We start from the raw sequence: 7,090 nt of genomic DNA, 5'->3' as shown, positions 1-7,090 counted from the left end.
TAACTCTTCTTTCATTTCTCTTACTTTCTCCACCTTGTCTAGATTGAGATCTAGTGATTGCTTTTGATGAACCACTAACTCCAACCAACTCTTTACCTTTTCTCCATTCACTATCTTTCTGTTCTCCCTTATTACCTCCATCAGGATTTTCATCATCAGTATTTGTCAATGTCATCTGTCTGCATTTAGATTTAACAATTTTCTCCCCCTTTTTGGCATCATCACCAAGAAGTAGAGAAAGAATTAGCTCCATTGAATTATGTACCTCGGTAAGTTGATCAGACATTTGAACTTGTTTAACTTCCAATCTAGCTTGATTGGCTTCAATCGCAGTTTGTCTGGAAACTATTGGTGCAATTTGTTTCTGAATAACCTGATTAGTAGACAACTTTGAAGCAATCAATGATTCATTTATCTGATTAATTTGAGAAGTAGTTACTTCTTGAGCTGTATGTAAGGATTTGACAATCAGAGTAGATGCTTTCATATGAGTCGGCATATCAGGATTTTGAATTTTCCATTCAGCTGTTTCCAGATGCTTAACGCATTCGTTCTGTAAATAGGACATGTATCATCTTTTCATGTGTAGACATATCTTAAGGGAAGAAAAGATCATCTTAAGGATCTATAAGGGAAGAAAAGATCATCTTAAGGATCTATAAGAACATTAGAAATATTAGCTTCTTCACCATCATTAGATTCTTTATTTACAACTGGATTTTGCACTATCTGCTGAACTTCATCACCAGCTTTATCATGTAAGATAGAATTAGAAATTGGTGCAGTATGTGATCCAGCAGCTTTAGAAGCTTCCATACCATCAGCAGCTAACTCCACATCTTCAAGAATTGTAGATAAATGAACTGGAGCTTCTAATTTACTTCCAGAACCTCAGTTCCTGTAGAGTGCTATGGTGACCCTAAAATGGATGAAACTTTATGAATGGACTGTTGTGCTACTTCATCTTTAGCAACAACGGGGATTACTTTAGGTGGTGGAATAGTAGAGTGAATGGATTATATTTCAGTAAAAACATGGATTGTTTCATGCGGTGGAATAGTAGATTGTATGGATTGCAAGAAAGTATCAGTACTTAGATTTGCAGGGAGATTAACAACACTTGGTACATCAGAGTTTATTTGAAGTTCAATAGACTGTTGTTCAGCATATATTTCTTTAGTACTCTGTGCACCTGCAAACATATAACAAGTAAAACTTAATCTTTTTTTCTTTTAAAATAGTCTCACTACTCCTCACACCACATATCTTATGAATTTTAATAGTCAGAGCTTCCTCACAAGGATTACTAAATCCTATCTCTCATATACTTCTCCTTTTGCCAGGAAGGATCTTGCCTCTCTTTAATTTTGTTTTTCTCTAAATATTTTCACACAACTCATAGAAAAGCTCAAAAAGATTGTCCTACAGAAATAAGAGGTGGCTAAAGAAGGGTGATATGTGGTCATACAACTAGAGGTAGTCCTTAAATAAGGTCTAGAAATAATCATACCAACAAGATTTTTAAAACATAAATAATAAATACTGAAAATACCAAATCAGTATTTAGAATAAATGCTAATAAAGTAATTACAGTATTTATACTTTATGAATCTGAAGTCACAATTAAACTCACAGTTAACACTGTGGTTATGACAGTTGTTGTTCACCAATTATGGAACCTCCATTTGAACTGGAGAGGATTTTTATTTTTTTTGACAAAATTTGGAGAGGATTTGATTAGGTTACTATCATGTACCATGATCTCAAACCTTGTTCTTCTTGCAAAGAACTAACACTTGAATGTGTTTATTGAAAGTTTTCACAGGGTCTTTAGTAAAAACTGATGAAACCCCTGTGTCTCCGTCAGTATCATTAAGATCTACCTCAACATGTAGTCTCTAACCAACTTAATGTTGTTTCTGAGTGGTGAGCATAATTTCAAGAACTATCTCACTTGATTTTTGGCAACATTTGAGAAATGGATTCAAGTGTTTCAGTTGTAAGAATAAATTTAAGATATAAGATTTATGATTTTGAGATTGAGTGTGGACAACTTTCTTGGTGAAAAAAAGAAAGTTTCAAAGAATTTTGATAGAACATAACCCTCAAAGATTATAATTCTCATGAGTTCAGAATTAAATCTTTCATAAATTTCTTCTGTTACATCATTTACTTCCTGTAATATATGTTAGGGCTAGAACACGCGCTAATATTCACGCAAGTATACGCGATCGCAAGTAATATAGAATAAATTCTAGTTCGCTCCCACAGGGATAGGTTTAGGTTAATTTCAATCAATGAATTTATGCAACACTAGTATGGTTATTATCCAATGCTAAGACGAATAATAATTTGAGGTTGTTACTAAGATTAACTAGGAGATTATACTGAGAACATAAACTAGGAGATTAAAGAGAGTTGAATAATATATGACACAAATATGGGATTCTAACTTCATTAAATACTTCATTCAATAGCCTTTCCGTTCTTAACCTTCGCATGTAATGGTGATGACACTATTCAGATAACACGAAACTGATAAACGCCAACTTTCGTTGTACGAATACCATACTACCAAACATCCACAAAAGAGATGGAAGCTGAATAGACACCAATTATATTGAGACCCTATATGTCTATAGAATTTGACAACATAACGGTTTAATGCACAAGTTATCTATCGTGATTACATAGGGCAAGTAAGATGGTTAAAATTACCTACGAATCATGCATATCAAATACATGAACCTATGCTAGCATGGCAAGTTCTAAACCTTTAAATTCACTTTCGCTTCATTATAGATTAACATGCTATCTTATAAGTTCGCGACGCTCATAAGACGAATAAGCACAACCAATGCTAGGTTATCATACAATCACCACACACTAAGGCACCGAAATGAATTAACTAAAGAAATCCATAAATAAATCCGTTAGAACCCCACGATAATGATTAGCCCATAATCGGGCTCATCATCAACGTGGGTTCCGATGAAAGCATGGTATAATAAATGTAGTCTTTATACTGAATAAAACCAAGTACGAAACAGAAGTAAAGGTTCACGAATAAGAAAACTAGCATCCAAAGTTACAACTTAAAATAAATAATCACAAGAATAAACTAGATCTTCTTCGTATTGGTTGAATTGTGCTTCACGGTCTTCTTACGCCTTTTCCTTAAGCTCTGGTACGTCTTGTTATGAAAAATGAACATAAGTTATGTATATATAGCAGCCCATGCAGAGTAGAAGTCCAACGGATCAAAATTCCATGAGAAACAGGATTTTATTTTCTCGCCCTGGCATGGCCGCGTGCTTGACTCGAGCGGGCGTGCTAACATTCTGCCATCCTGGCGCGGCCGCGCGCTTTCACAGCGCGGGCACGCCATCTTTCTGGAGAAAATTCTGACTTTTTCTTTTCTTGCTGATTTGAGCTGGTCTTTTAACGAGCTTTTATTCTAGACACCATCCTAACACCAAATTCACATCCAAACAATGCCAATGTACCTGTATTCCTGATAAATGCCTGAAATGCAAAAATACTACAGAAACACGTTAAAAACACTAACAACTTGAGTACAAAACATCAATTCAAAGCTTTACGGAGCGTTATAAAGTGTCATAAATGCCACTCAACAAGATGCTCAATCTGTACTGTAGTGAACATATGAACTCAACAAAGATTAGTTTCTCACATGCACCAGAAAGTGACATTTTTCCTAGTTGAGAACCATATTGGTCTCAACACACCTTTTAAGAACGTTGCCAAGATTCCGCAAGCACTCATCAAATGAATCGCCAAACACAGAGAAGTCGTCCATAAATACCTCCACATTCTGACCAATCATGTCAGAGAAGATAGTCATCATGCATCTTTGAAATGTGGCAGGTGCCCCACACAAACCAAAAAAAAACTTTTCTAAAAGCGAAAGTACCAAATAAACAAGTGAAAGTAATCTTTTCCTGATCTTTCGGAGCAATGCAAATCTGATTATAGCCCGAATAGCCATCCAGAAGACAGTAGTACTCATGCATAGCCAATCTGTAAGCATCTGATCAATAAACGGCAGAGGGAAGTGATCCTTTCTCGTGGCCTTGTTCAGCTTCCTGTAATTCTTACAAACTCTCCACCCCATGACTGTTCGAGTAGGAATGAGCTCATTCTTCTCATTAGCAACAACTGTGATACCTCCTTTCTTTGGCACCCACTGAACTGGAGTCACCCAAGAACTGTCAGAAATGGGATAGATGATCCCTTCATCCAGCCATTTGAGAATTTCCTTCTTCATAACTTCTTTCATGATCGGATTTAGCCTTCTTTATTGCTCAACAGTAGGCTTGCTACCTTCCTCTAGCAAAATTTTATGCATACAATAAGAAGGGATGATTCCCATAATATCTGCTATCGTCCATCCAATTGCCAATTTGAATTCTCTCAAAATTCTTAAAAGTTTTTCCTCATCATTACCTGAAAGGTCAGATGCAATAATAACAGGCAAATTAGAAGCATCACCTAAAAATGCATACCTTAAGTGTTCAGGCAATGGTTTAAGCTCAAGTGTAGGAGCTTCCTCAATAGATGGTTTGAGGCGCTTTGGAGATTTATTTAGCTCCTCCATTCCAAGATATTCAAAAGGCATATACATCTTCCTCTTCCGCGGAGAAGCATTCAGATATTGCAATTGCTCATCACATTCATCATCTTCACTAGCAGAATTCCCCAACAAGGCCTTTTCTAAGGCATCAAACCTTAGTAATTGATCAAGTTCTGAAGTAACCACAGAATCGACCAACTCCACCTTTAAGCACTCCTCATTTTTCGTAGGGAATTTCATGGAATTGAACATATTAAAAGTTATATCTTGATCCAGCACTCGCATGGTGAGCCCACCCTTCTGTACATCTATCAAGGTTCGGCCAGTAGCCAAGAACGGTCTTCCCAAGATTATGGGAATCTTCTTATCCTCCTCGAAATCAAGAATTACAAAATCAGCAGAAAAAATGAGTTTATCCACCTTGACCAAAACATCCTCAACAATGCCTCGCAGATATGTAATAGAACGATCAGCCAACTATAGAGTCATATAAGCAGGTTTTGGATCAGGTAAGTCCAACTTCTTGAATATTGACAAAGGCATCAGATTGATGCTAGCTCCCAAGTCACATAAGCATTTGTCAAACGACACTTTTCCAATGGTGCAAGGAATAGTAAAGCTTCCAGGATCTTTAAGCTTCGGAGGCAACTTCTGTTGCAGCACAACACTGCATTCCTTCGTGAGAGAAACTGTCTCTAAGTCATCAAGCTTTACCTTCCGAAAAAGTATACCTTTCATAAACTTCGCATAACTAGGCATCTGTTCAAGAGCTTCACCGAAAGGTATGTTGATGTGAAGTTTCTTGAACACCTCCAGAAACTTCTCAAACTGCTTATCCAACAATCTGTTTCTCCCCTGTATTACCCTCACGAGGAGTGTGTTCAACAATAGTCTTCCTTGGTTCCACTTCAGCTTCCTTCTGTACTTCTTCCTCAACTATAGCTTCTTCATCCGAAACTTGAGATTGTTCGGGATTTGTAACCTTCCAGACCTTAATGTAATTGCCTTTACCTGCTTCTTGGCTTCCCTCTTTCCTGGTACTTCAGTGTCACTAGGAAGTGTACCAGGTTGACAATTTAACAAGGCATTGGCAATTTGCCCAATTTGATTTTCCAAGGTTTTGATAGAAACCGCTTGGCTCTTGCACATGAGACTCAACTCCTCCAATTCAGATTTTTCGTTAGACTGTTGCAGCTGGAGTTGTTGCCTTGGTGCATATTGCGGTTGCTGAAACCCAGGGGGTTGTACTGCTTTGTTGAATACTACTGATAAGGCTGCTGAACCACATTCTAAGTGTTGCTCCAGCTAAAGTTAGGATGATTGCGATTGTTAGGATGATAGGTGGCTGGTACAGGTTGCTGTAACCTCTGAAAGTTGCTCACGAACTGAGCTGACCCACTAGAAATAGCACACTGATCAGTCTCATGGGCACCAACACAAAGTTCACAGACACTAGTGATCTGATTAACTCCATAATTAGACAGAGAATCCACCTTCATCGTCAAAGCCTTAAGCTGAGCAGCTATAACAGTAGCTGCATCTAACTTTAAAATTCCTGCTACCTTACCCTGAGATAGTCTCTGAGTAGGATTCTGGTATTCATTAGCAACCATCAGTTCAATTAATTCATAAGCTTCATCGTAGCTTTTAGCCCACATGGCTCCTCCTGATGCTGCATCAAGCATGGGTCTAGAAGTAGCACCCAAACCATTATAGAAACAATTAATGATCATCCATTCAGGCATCCCATGATAAGGACACTTCATAAGCATCTCCTTATATCGATCCCAAGTCTCGCATAAAGATTCTCCAGATTGCTGAGCAAATTGAGTAAGTGCATTTCTGATTGCAGCAGTCTTCGCCATAGGAAAGAATTTAGTTAAGAAATTTTGCGCAAGATCCTCCCACTTGGTGATAGACCCTGATGGTAGAGAATGTAACCAACACTTACCTTTGACCCACATAGAGAATGGGAAAAGCCTCAACATAATAGCATCTTCAGAAACTCCATTGAACTTGAAAGTGTCGCAGATCTCGATAAAATCTTTGATGTGCATGTTTGGGTGTTCTGTCGAAGAACCCCCAAACTGAAATGAGTTATCATCTGAATCGTGCTCGACTTGATCTCAAAGGTATTAGCCGAGATGGCTGGTTGAACAATGCAAGACTGAATATCATTGATCTTCGGTTGGGAGTAGTCCATTAAAGCCTTTGGATTCGCTTCTGGTTCTCCCATTGCAACAAGAACTTCTTCTTCTTTCTCAACTAAGATCTCTTCTTCAACTTTCTCCTCGACTACAACTTCTTCCTCAGCTTGATTCAGTGTTCTCTTACGAGACCCAGAACGCGTATGCATACACGCTCGCTAGAGTACCTGAAACACGACAAGGAATTAAGTAAGTAACAATGGCTGAGTCACTGAACTTTAACGACCAATGATGACAAACACATAAACTAAAAATTAACATCGATATCCCCAGCAGCGGTGCCAAAAAC

At 37.9% G+C, this 7,090-nt stretch overlaps 1 non-coding gene across 1 annotated transcript; it reads left to right on the top strand.

Annotated features, from left to right (window-relative positions):
* Nucleotides 1–6,337: 6,337 nt before the first annotated feature.
* Nucleotides 6,338–6,444, top strand: LOC141681378 (small nucleolar RNA R71). Its single transcript, XR_012558817.1, has one exon. It is a non-coding gene; the product is annotated as a small nucleolar RNA R71 (small nucleolar RNA).
* The last annotated feature ends 646 nt before the right edge of the window (nt 6,445–7,090 follow it).

Source organism: Apium graveolens, chromosome 8, assembly GCF_009905375.1.
Source record: "Apium graveolens cultivar Ventura chromosome 8, ASM990537v1, whole genome shotgun sequence".
Lineage (NCBI taxonomy): Eukaryota > Viridiplantae > Streptophyta > Magnoliopsida > Apiales > Apiaceae > Apium > Apium graveolens.
The sequence above is the reverse complement of the archived record's forward strand: the minus strand, read 5'-3'. Positions and strand labels throughout refer to the sequence as shown.